The sequence below is a fragment of the Macaca fascicularis genome, chromosome 6 (genome assembly GCF_037993035.2).
Source record: "Macaca fascicularis isolate 582-1 chromosome 6, T2T-MFA8v1.1".
In the NCBI taxonomy this organism is placed as follows: domain Eukaryota; kingdom Metazoa; phylum Chordata; class Mammalia; order Primates; family Cercopithecidae; genus Macaca; species Macaca fascicularis.
Window position 1 is genome coordinate 174248576 of NC_088380.1, and position 12767 is coordinate 174261342.

Genomic DNA, 12767 nt, shown 5'->3' on the forward strand with positions numbered 1-12767 from the left:
ATAAAAAAAAAAAAAGAAAGAAAAAAAAGCAATTACCAGGTTGCTGTGTATGGGTTAGTAAAGTTATTTGCCAATAAATAACAATTACCATAGGAATTACCATGAAATGTGAATTTTTTTTCCTCTGTTTTGTTTTCTTTCTTTTGTTTTTTTTTTTTTAAATGAAATCCATAGAGGTTCTTTCTCTGTAGATTTTATTTTTCTTTCTACTATAAAATTAGAACTTGTCACTCCCCTATGGGGCTCTGACAGTTAAATAATAGTTCACAAATGATTAGCGGAATGAGAATTACTGCCCACAGAAAGAGCTCTGTGACTCAGCAGATGAAGATATACAACTCAAGTTTACCAAGGAAACCCCACTGAACATGTGGAAACGAAAGGCAGATGTAATGCTATCATTGAAGCACCTAGCCAGTTTGTTAAACTTCCCTTAATTATCAGAATAATTTTCACTTGAAACTTAAAACCAATTGGCTCACACATATTTCACTTTAAGCATTTTCAGCTTTGAAAGGGGGTTGGTGAATTACATTAAAAAAGCTCCACACACCCCCTTTTTATCCTCCATCTCCCTTTAATGGAAAAGGGATCCTGGTAATATCCAGCTATCTTGCTAGAACAGCACCAAGCACAAAGGAAGGACAGTAGGGGTGGTGATTTTAATTATCTATGTAAATTAAACTATGTGCCACAGTCCTGTGATTGAAACTCATTACTTTAACTTTATTGTTTAGTTATGAGTGTAAACCTCAGCTCAATTAAATTATAAACCAGATCCTGATGGCTCCACATATTCACAGTCTTTGAAGGAAAAACAAAAAGAATACAGACAGGACAAAAGAGGATCTCAGCTGTCTTTTCTATGTATGTTATCATCCCCCAAATGCCACTGTGAGGCATGCATGCAAGGTGGTGTATACTGCATTGTAACCTGTCACTGTGCAACAGAAATACACTAATGTTAAGAGTTACTTATCACAAATTTAAAGACAGAACAAAGTTATAGTAGAAGAGTTTTAAAATTTTGTCCGTTTTACAAAATAGTGGTCTCATAACCCTCTCCCTCAAAATTGTGTATGAATTGGAACCTCAAACTCAATTTTTCCCTTATATGTGACATATCTTTTAATATATGTTTTTTGAGACAGAGTCTCATTCTGTCGCCCGGCTGCAGTGCAATGGCACGATCACAGCTCATTGTAACCTCTGCCTCCCAGGTTCAAGTGATTCTCCTGCCTTCGCCTCCCAAGTAGCTGGGAGTAGAGGCACGTGCCACCATGCCCAGCTAATTTTGTATTTTTAGTAGACACAGGGTTTCACCGTGTTGGCTAGGCTGGTCTCAAACTCCCGACCTCAGGTGATCCACCCACCTTGGCCTCCCAAAGTGCTGGGATTATAGGCGTGAGTCACCCCGCCCAGCGATCTTTTAATATTTTAGTGTGTGCTATTTCTTGTTGTAACAAATAAAGGTCATTCTTCTTGTGTATATTTTTGCTACCTCAGGGGATTATCCATAACTGTCAGATTGTGTAAGCTCTGTTGACAGTAGACTAATTGTCCTTAAATTAAATATATTAAAATTTCTAATTGTGGTGAGAAGCAATGCTGCATTTCCCCTTGAGTCACTGTTGAATCAGTTTCCTCACATGGGAGATTTATTTAGAGATAGTTTTGCTTCACTTGAAATAATTGAGGACATTCAAAATGCCAAAGTTATTGGATTAACTTGAAAAGTTGTGTTTGCGCTACAAATTTATTTCAAGTACAAATTTTAAGGTAGGTGCCTTTAATCGACAATTAATATGTTTACTTTTGTTTGATTATTTCTTGGAATTATATTTCTTACCTCAATTGTGATATTTTTATTTGTACTGATGACACACTCAGGAACCTAATAATTTGAGGTTTAATGGGTAATTAAAACTACTCGACTTCTCTAGCAGAGGTTATTATTATTAGTGATAATAATAAGAGTGAACATTTGTTGAGCACTTACCATGTGCCAGGACCCACGCTAAGCATTTCAGAGGCATTGCCTCACATAATTTTAACAATAATGCTGTTAAGTGGAGTTATTCCCATTATTTATTATCCCATTCTAGGCTTAGGGATGCTGAATAACCCAAGGAAGTTTAAAAGCAATTAAGTGGCATAGCCAAGTTTTGGACCTAAGTTCTTTTGACTCCCAAGCCCATATGGTGGGGATAAATTCAATGATAGAACAATATATCACAGTTAAACCTAAATTACAAGTGAGGATAACTAAAGAATGATATGTAGCTATCATCATATCTGACTGTCTTTTCACTATCAATGTTTTATCTACTAAATTCTTAAGAACAAATCTCCATCTGTCATATAGATTTGCATCGGGAACCTAGCACAGCACTTGGCACAGATAGGCTCTCAATAAATACTTGTTCAATTGAATTTGACTGATGTTTGTTTTAAATGTACTGAAATATACATTTCAGTATATTTGGAATGAATATACGGTTTGGAATGTGACTGTATTAATGCAGTTCATTTAATCTCTGAAGTTTTCAAGTTAGTGACTTTCTCTTATGTCTTCTAAGTGCAACACTGTGCTTGCAACATCTCTAAAGCAATTTGCCATGCTCCCACTAGGATGAATTTTCCTGAAGTAATGTCTGTGACCATTTTGGTGGCATTTTGTGATGCTACTAGTGAATTTCCAAGTTCTATTGAAGCAAGCAAGCACCCATTTGTAGAGCTCACCTTATTCCCTTTGAAAATGCCATTGCTCTTGGAAGAAGACTTTGAGTGAAAAGGGAAATAAGTGTGGAGGGTCAGCAGTTTGTTTTATACCGTAAATATGTCTCAGGAATTATTTTCCCGAACTATTATTATAGAAAAAAATCAATGCTTATTAAGAAAGGAGAAAGAAGGAAAGGAAGGAAGGAAGGGAGGGAAGGAGGGAGGGAGGGAGGGAGGGAAGAAGGAAGGAAGGAAGAAAGGAAGGAAGGAAGCAAGGAAGGAAGGAAGGAAGGAAGGGAAAGGAAGAAAGAAAAAAGAAAGAAAGAGAGGAAGGAAGGAAGGAAGAAAGAGAGAGAGAGAAAGAGAAAGAGAGAGGAAGGAAGGAGAGAGAGAAAGAGAGAGAGGAAGGAAGGAAAGAAGGAAAGAAGAAGAAAGACAGGAAGAAAGAGAAAGAAAGAAAGTTGACATTTTAGTTGAGTTTAGTTTTTTTTTTGTTGTTTGGACAGGGGAACTCCACCTATGATTATATCTACGTCACTGAACTTGCAATTGCAATACTTCTGACGTTTTATTGTGTATCATGTGCAAAATCTTCAATCTCATTATGTTTCCAAACACAGATATTAAATCATAGCCTTTTGTCATTTTGTAATGAGATGGATTCCAAATTAAGAACATTGTGAGATAATTAAAAAAAAAAAAAAAGAAAACAAAGAGAGAGAAATGGATTTAGGGAAGGAGACAAGTGAAGTCCTGTTTGAACATGGCATCAATTCCTTCTTAACACCATCCCTTTCTTCTTCTACATTCTATCCTATGCCATTTATCCCACATGTATTACATACCTTCTATACATAAAGCACTACAATAAGGGATTAGCATAAATTCAAAGATAAATAAGAATAGCTCCATGTCCTTAACTCATCGCAATCTAGTAGAGAAGAGATAAAACATGCACAAAGACAATGTTGATTGTCCTCCAAGGAGGACAGATAAAAGACTGGGAAATCAGAGTAAAAGAAATTGTCTTCAATTTTGGAGAAGCTCATAGGGTAAGAAAAAATTTCACTGAGAAAGTAAAACGTGAGACTTTTAGGAAGGAGTAGAGATCAGCTGCTTCTGAAATGGAGATGTCGGGAACAAGAACATTCCTCCTCCTTCCTAGGACAGAACCAACCTCATTCTAACCACTACCAAGCACTAATCACCCTTAATGCTTCTTTGCTAACAATTCCTACAGGAGAGAAGAAATTTGCATTCTTTTATCATACAATGACTTGACCTAAATACAATCTTAAGGGCGCTGCAATTAGCTAGGTTTGTGGCAGAGAGAAATTTACTTATCCTTATTGAATCTCAGTTTCCTTCTCCATGAATGAGATAAATGTACAAGAATTGTGATTACAAGCTCCAATCAATGGTTATGACTGCCTGATACGCCTGGCAGGCTGTGCCATAAGCATTGCAAGGACAAGCCTAAGCTAAGTTGAAAGAGACTTGTGATCAATTAAGTATATCTGTCAAGGGCATAAAAATAAGGAGTGATGATATGCTTGCCATATATTTACAACCACACATTTAGTCAGTTCAACTAAGGTGAGATTCCACATTTTGGGTCACCAGATTACAAGGAGTACCTTTATTTCCCCAGGAGAGATGAAATTTGAAGTAGAATTTCTTAGTTTAAGCTATTTGTGGAAGCAGTCTTAGAAAGTCATTGTCAGCCTTTTATAGGCAGAACACATGGATTTTAAAGCAAAGCAGAAATACCGAGCATGTGAGTTGTGTGATGTTCTGTTTTAAGGATAGTTTGAACATATAGGGAATGTCAGAATTGGATTATGAAGCTCTAGATTTGAAAGCAGTTGAATATCAGTAAGATTTGACTACAAAAAAACTCAAAAGACACCTTGAATTCATTACTGGATTGCCTAGGTAATGTAACGAATATGACACGCAGATCCATGAAAAGTATTTGAGAACAGCATATAAACTGCATGTTTTGATGCTTGGATGTAACCAATAAGAAATCTTGGGTATAAATTGAGTAACATGCCTTAGTCACTAAAAGAATTTGGCATGGCCCACACAGCTGTCAATGGGTAACTGTGATTCTTGCTTTTTTAAAATTGAGTTTCATCAGCACTATTTCAAACAGTTCATTTAAAATTGATACCCTAACACTGATGCTAAGGTGCATGACAGTGCATAATAAAACATAATTTTCATTTTACATTATACAGGTTACAATCCCTACACTCCAAGGGATGTAGTGGAATCTTTTGCTGTAATGAATTTATAGCATGGTACTATCAATTCCTCTGAATAAGGAAAAAAGGAATAGCATCTTTTGTATGTTTATTTTTCTTTTACTGATGTTTCTTTGGCACTATAGTTAGCCTCCTAACTACACCTCTTAGGTTTGGAAGAGAACTCAGATTTATTACAAAATTATTTTTAAAATATGGCTTATCCATTGCCCTCAAGTGACACAAATGTCAGAATTACCTATGGAACTCCATGGAAAGCAATTTAATTTTTCCTGTGTCTGAGCCTTTGTGGTGTCTATTTTTATGAAGTAGTTTTCTTGTGTTTTTTTTCTCCTTTTATAATTTTTAAATGGGTAAGTTGCAGTAGCATATCTTTCCTTGAAGCAGGGATGATAAGAGCAGTCGCGGAGTACTTCTAGTTGTCAATGCCCTTAAATTATAATTGATTGGTACACGAATAAAGGAGTGATAGGGGATTGGATTTTGAAAGAAAATGGGACTAGGTGTAACTGGTTTGAAGATATGATTTTATTGTGGGAGAGTTGAAACACAAAGGTTTCCCCAAAGTCTCATTTTTCATAGACATGAGATACAATCTGTAACTCTCATTCCATTGGGGTTTAGGCCATTTGTTGGCTTTAATTTAATTGGATAGAAAGCAAGGAATAATGGTTTACTTTGAGCTCTCTTTTATCTTCCTTAGTAACATGTCACTTATATGACCCAGGGACTCTCTAAGGGTTTTTGAAAAGGCCTCTTTAAAATCTACTTGCACTTATTTGGGCACTAAAATATGTTTTATTTGGAGATGTTCAGAGGCAATAAAATATAGAATATCATTTTAATAATAGAGTAAAATTCAGTAAAAGGAAAGTAAACAGTAAATACAGGCTGAAACTGGAGTAATGAAGTAAAGCCTGCTTACCAGAAGTTAAAGCGCCTGGTTTTATAGTGGGCATATAAATGCCTTATGAGGCTGTTTGGTAGGAAACACTTAAATATGTAGATCCTCTGTGAAGCCTCATTACTTATGTTTCTAAATGTTTGTTTTGGCATGTGGTGCCATCTTTGCTATACATGCCATTTGCAGGATCCGCTGGAATAGCCACTTTAGAGCAGGTGTGCTTGACAGGATGAACTGAACACACATATTATCTGCTCTAATGAAGTGCACTTATTCTTAGTCTGGGGCCTAGTCAGTGATGTTCTGTGATTTCTCTATATCCATCCAGCAGAAGCTTTCCTGTTTCTCAAAATACCTCACCCTAGACATCGAGGAGCCACTTCTATGGAAGGAAAAGCAGTTTATCCTCCACTGACATCCTATTGTTAGCTGTGCTATCGAGTTGGCGGGCAGTCATCATCTTGCTAACTAAGACCCCATTCTCCTGGGTCTCACAGTGGTCAGATCAATGCTCTAATCTCTGGGAAGGAAGAATGATAAGGTATCTATGTAGGGTCTCCTCTTTAGTCTTCTTTTTTCTTAGCTGTTTCTTTCAATGCCCAGATTGCCAGTGAGTTAGGCTGCAGTGCTGAATGGATCAGTGTTTCACTAGAAAGCACACAGTACAGAGTTCTTCCTGCTCTCTTCAACTCAGTGTCCCCATGACTTTGCATAGGACATTTTAACTTACAGAATCTCAATATTCCCTTTTGTTCATTCCAAAAGCTATCATTGAGTATCGATCCATATTTACTACCTAGTTTTCAAAATACTGGAAATACAAACATGCCATCCCTATTTTGCCCTTAAGGAGCCAACCATATTACAGAGAAAACAGGGAAGTGAACAGCCAGTTATGAACACGCCCCATCAACTTCCTAGAATTGTCAGGTAAATGAGACCACAAATGGGTCAGCACTTCCTAAGCTGTATGCTGCCATGTTAGTTTTAGGATATGGCTGTGGCAGTCATGTTACTAATAGGGCTGTGCCCAGTAACCGTGTTCATCTCAGAAGAACACACAAAAATGTCTTTCATGGTTTGAAACTTGGTTAGAAATACCAGGATCCCCATAAAAATAAATGATGCCCATTGCCAATAAGTAAGAATTTGCAAGCAATTGTTAGAAAATAAGTTCTGGAGATTCCAGAGGAATGAGTGATCCCACTGGAAGCTTCCCAAGTGCTTAGTGGAAGAGATGTAGGGCCTGAATGACTCACAGGTCAAACCTACCCAGGTAGCAAGCCAGAGGAAGGGCATTGCCTACCAAAGGAACAATATTTGCAGAGATTGAGTGGCTCACACCTGTAATCCCAGCACTTTGGGAGGCTGAGAGGGGTGGATCACCTGAGGTCAGGAGTTTGAGACCAGCCTGACCAACATGGTGAAACCCCATCTTTACTAAAAATACAAAAATTAGCTTGGTGTAGTGGCAGGTGCCTGTAATCCCAGCTACTTGGGAGACTGAGGCAGGAGAATCACTTGAACCCGGGAGGCGGAGGTTACAGTGAGTCGAGATCAAGCCATTGCGCTCCAGCCTGGGTGACAGAGTGAGACTCTATCTCAAAAGCAAGCAAACAAATAAAAAAGAAATGTAAACTGCACGTATGGAAAGGAAAACTGTCTGAGTCATCAAGTTCATGAAAGTAAACACTGAAAGTGAGAGTTGTGAAGGTATTTTTGCTCCTGTCCATGTGATACATAGTTCTTTTTTAATCTGATAGATAATGTCATTGGCAAATGCACTTTGCCAATGACATTTAAGCATGAAACTTAACAACCATATATGCTTCAGACTACATAGACATAAAAGAATTGGAAAAGTTACAATGTTTCTACTGTCTACAAGATGTAGACTACAAGTAGAGTATATCTGTGTCTTTGCAAGGCAAATAATAAGAAAGTCGTGTTTTATATTTATATCACAAAGAATCTCATAGGTTAAATACAATGTTGTTTCACCCAGAGTTTGTATAATTTTTAAATGAAAAGACATATAGTTTAGATATGTAGATCACCTTTTCATTGCCAATGGATTCCAATGGCCAAGGCCTATGTGAAGTCCTGGGGATACCAAAGCAGAAGGCTTCAGAGCCTTGTCCTCAAAGAGCTTAATGTCAATTGAAGAAGATAGGTAGTGAAGATAGTGAATCATAGGGCTATATATATGTGTATATATGTGTGTGTGTGTGTTTATATATATATATATATATATTTTTTTTTTTTTTTTTTTTTGAGATGGAGTCTCGCTCTGTCACCCAGGCTGGAGTGCAGAGGCACGATCTCGGTTCACTGCAAGCTCTGCCTCTCATGTTCATGCCATTCTCCTGCCTCAGCCTCCTGAGTAGCTGGGACTACAGGCACCTGCCACCATGCTCATAGGGCAATATTTAGTTTAATCTATAAATATTTGGGGCAAATGAAAATAAGTTCATTTCCAGTTTTCTTATTAATTACACTCACTTAGCCAAAGGGAATTTTATTCATGTGAAAGTTCTGTCTATTTGATGAACTCTCTAGCAGTCTTTGCTGTGAAGTAGCTAAAATATTAGCCTGAGGACACAGATTTTTTTCAGAAATTTCTTTTGATAATGATTGCATATGAGTGCCAGAAAACATAGCAAAATGCTAATTTTTGTATCAAAACTGTTGAATATATAATATTCAGGAAAAATGTAAAAGGAAAAATTTAGGACAATCAAATGTAATCTAGATTTCTGTAAGACACTAGCTACCAAATGCATACTTGTTAATGAAAGATATAATCTAATTTAAAATGTAGTCTTTACTTCCAGACATTGTAAACGCTTCTGGATTGTAGCATAGATTTCATCACATACCTAAAATTCCAAGTGTATTTTTACTTTCATAACCTCTCTAGACATTTTAATGAAAAACAAAGAGTAGAAAAGTTAGGTTTCACAGAAGGTTTCTAAATAGAAACCTAATTAAAGAAATTAATAATCATTCTTTGATGCCATGCTCATGTGCCTTTTTCCATCTCTAATGGAATCTCTGCACCTAGAAGAATTGTAGCTTTTGCTTGTGGTCTTGACTAGTAACTTAATGTGGCAATTAAGACACATTCTTCATATATTTGCATATATACAAAGACGTGGATGTCCTTTTAAATTATACCCACCTTCTCCCTTGGCTAATGCTATATTAAATTGCATTGAAATGCAAAAGCACCTCAATATAATGATTTTCCACATCCCATTTACTTGTTGATTATTAATGAATACTTCCTGAGTTGTGTTCCTGCTATTTTGTCTTTAACACTACTTTCAGGGTTTTCGCATCATATTCAAGAGGCCAGTCAGAGTTCTGTGCTTGCGGCTTCATTAAAATTCTGTCCTACACATCATCTGACTCACACTTTATAATCTATCAGAACACCTGTTTTCTTTACAATGGCCACGAGGCAGCTCAAAACACTGTGGTATTTAGCATTTAATAATGAGCACAAGATATGTATTTTTGACACTTTAAATTTTCTTTAGAAAAGTGCATGGAAAAAAGCCAAGTTTGAATGAATTATCTAAACTTTTGCAATTTCATAACGTGAATTTTAACCAACTTTTAAAAAAATGTATACCAGAAAGTGCCTTCTCTCTTTGTCAGTGGGCCTTACCTTGGCTAACTAGGGAAGGCTGTAGAGGGAAATAACTTTAAAATGTCACTGCATAAACTAATAGTGATATCGAAAGTATTTTAAGAAGAGCCTGTGCATTATTACTTTCCCTATTTACATACCCGTCTCACAGACACTTCATTGTAATTCTCACTCTGAGAGGAAGCTGAGAAGCTTAATGTCACTGTTAATATCTAGATATGTTTATAATTTAGTGACTTAAGTCAGTGATGGGCACTGCATACATATACATAAACACTCTTTTCTTTAAAGTTTGTGCATTTACAAATGCGATTGTTAAATGGCCCTCAATATAATTGTATCTATTTGAAATACTTCAAGGGAGGGATAGGGAGATAATGGATGGTCTCAGAAGGGTGAAATTCTGTCACTATATTATGTAAATGAAGAAACGTCTCCTAGTGCTTATGAACTGCTATAGTTTTCAGTGCTAATAGAGGACATACTGCAAGTTGATTATTGTAATCCTACAGCGTTATCTCATCAGTGAGCGGGTTAAGGAAGCTCTCTCAGCTGAGGGGTCTGAATAAGCATTTTCATTTACTCCCTGCTGGGTCATTGACAAATGGAGGTTTTTCTCTGGGAATATTTAAAAGCATAAACAGTAAACAAACCTATAGTTTCTTGCCTTGCTTGGATCCTTTATCAGATTTGTGCTATCTTGCAAATACTGATACCATCAACCTAGCAGTCAGCTGACTTCTGCTGTGTCCCCCAGATAGAGAATTATATGCACCTGGTGATGAGGGGTTGATGGAGTCAAGAGAGAGTCAGATCTTCCCTGTTCAAAAGCATTCAGTAGGTGCCGGGCACAGTGGCTCATGTCTGTAATCCCAGCACTTGGTAGGCTGAGGCAGGCGGATCACTTGAGGTCAGGAGTTCAAGACCAGCCCGGCCAACACGGTGAAACTCCGTCCCTATTAGAAATACAAAAATTAGCCGGATGCTATGGTGCACACCTGTAATCCCATCTATCGCGAGGCTGAGGCAGGAGAATCACTTGAACCTGGAAGGCAGAGGTTGTACTGAGCCAAGATAGCATCATTGCACTCCAGCTTGGGTGATAGAGCAAGACTCTGTCTCAAAAAAAAAAAAAAAAAAATCAATAGTTTAAGTTCATGTGTCATCTCCTTCTATCCTTTGTTCAAATCCAGGTACTCAGCAATGACATTCACTTTCTGTCTAATGGCACCATGACAGGTGACAATAAAGCTAACTTCCCAAACCTGGATTTTCCTCTATTTCATCCCCAAATCAAAAGTTACCTGTCTCATTTCCTTCCTTTGCATTCCAAGAGATCCTTCATTCTCTGATTTGACCATAAGATTAGAGAAATTATGTTAATGAATGAAAGTAGACTATGTTCTATCATTAGGTTGAATCATACGTAATTGTCATTTTTGTAAGTCAAAACAATTGAATGTTTGTAATTGTATATGGTGCAATCTGAAATGTCCAGATAATGTGCACAGGTTAACTGATGTTTTAGCGACAGCGACTGGAATAGCTAACATCTGATGATCATGTGACTGTTCATGCACTCTTCTCAATACTGCATGCATGTGCCTGGCAGTATCATTTAATCATCAGTCCTATTAACAACATGAAAACTGAGACTGAGTTATCAGTCCAGAGTCACATCATGACAGTCAAAGGGCCAGATCAGTACTAGGCTAGAATTGTTATGATTTTAAAGATCATTTTCTTCTTTGTCTCCAAAAGGCCCAAATGTTGAATGGTATGCTTGATTTAGATGGGGCCAGTGGCAGGACCTTTTGGGAGGATGGGGGTAGAGAGGCTTCTTGGGCCTTGAGAATCTTATGCGTAGGCAGTATCCACAATGTCTGTGTTTAGATTCAGTCATGGAGAAGAGAAGTCATATGGCCTACTATGGTGACTTATTTCTTGTAAGTTTTATGCAGCGATGTTTCTGTAGAGAGAGTGTGAAGAGAACAAAGTCTTACCTAGTCCATATCCTTTCCTCTTTTAGTGCAAGGCTTAAATCCATAATGTTTCCCCCTTTACTACAGACCATAGTAATTTCTCTGTTCTGACATCTAACACTCTGTAACAAACAACCAAACATTTCATTACATTTTATCCTGCATGGCTGTCTCATGGTGTCATATGCTTAAATATTATGTTCTCATCCAGGTTAAAACTTTTTCCAAGACAGAAATCATCAATATCTTGTCTTTATTTCACATTTTCTACAGGATTTATCCCAACACTGAGCACATAGCAGGTCACTAACTATGTGTCGACTGGTTGATCAATTAAGGTCTTTGATTCTAAATTTTACTTCCACATCTACCATTGATCCCTTTATATACTAGGAATATTAAGGGTACTAAACACAAAACAGAAGTTCTTTCTCAGACATTGAATCATTAAACTAACGGCATTGGTGCTTATGCCAAAACCATGCACTTTAAAAAATAAGGATTCTAGATTTGTAGTATACATTTATTATATATTGGAGTCAATGACTCAACAGCTGAAATGGTTATGCCTGTATTACTGTCAAAAGAAAGGAAAAAACCAAGGTGCTCAGAGATCACTGTTTCATCTTGTATACCTCTAACTAAAGCATGAAATTACAGTTCACTAAGAGAAGGCTATGGAGATTCTGAAAAATGTAACCAATTCAGCTAGATGTCAAAATTGAATTCATTATTTCTTAGAAATGATTTTTGACCTACAATTCACAATCAAATTGTGATTGTTTTTAAAACATGCACAAACATCTATACACACACAATCAGTTCAGATTGACATTGGCACTCCAAGAACCGATGTCAAACTAAATTTTGAGTGAATGTTAGTTGTAACTCTGATAAGATGTTTACAAGACAAATCATTTCAGATGTAGCAAATGAGTACTTTAAGATGTATTTGAAAACACAGAAAACATTCTAAAACTGAAGAATCATGTCACAAAATGTTGGAAATTAGAACCTTGATTCAACACTTTGTGAGCATAGGCTAAATGGGGCCTAAACATTTAATTGAAGTTAAAATTAGAGTTAATGATACCAGATATTTAATCACCCAATGTCTTAATGCCTTAAACAACCCAGCAAGGAGCAGTTGAGGAATGGTGCAGTTCAGTTTTAAAGTATTTTGGTGTTCTCTGTAACCAGTATATGTCTGCGTTAGTCTAGGTCTCATTGAGCAG

General features: G+C 36.9%; 1 protein-coding gene across 8 annotated transcripts in view; it reads left to right on the forward strand.

Moving 5' to 3' along the window:
- Positions 1-12767, forward strand: part of TENM2 (teneurin transmembrane protein 2) — a 1286794-nt gene that overhangs the window by 529773 nt on the left and 744254 nt on the right. The gene's annotated exons all lie outside the window — the stretch shown is intronic.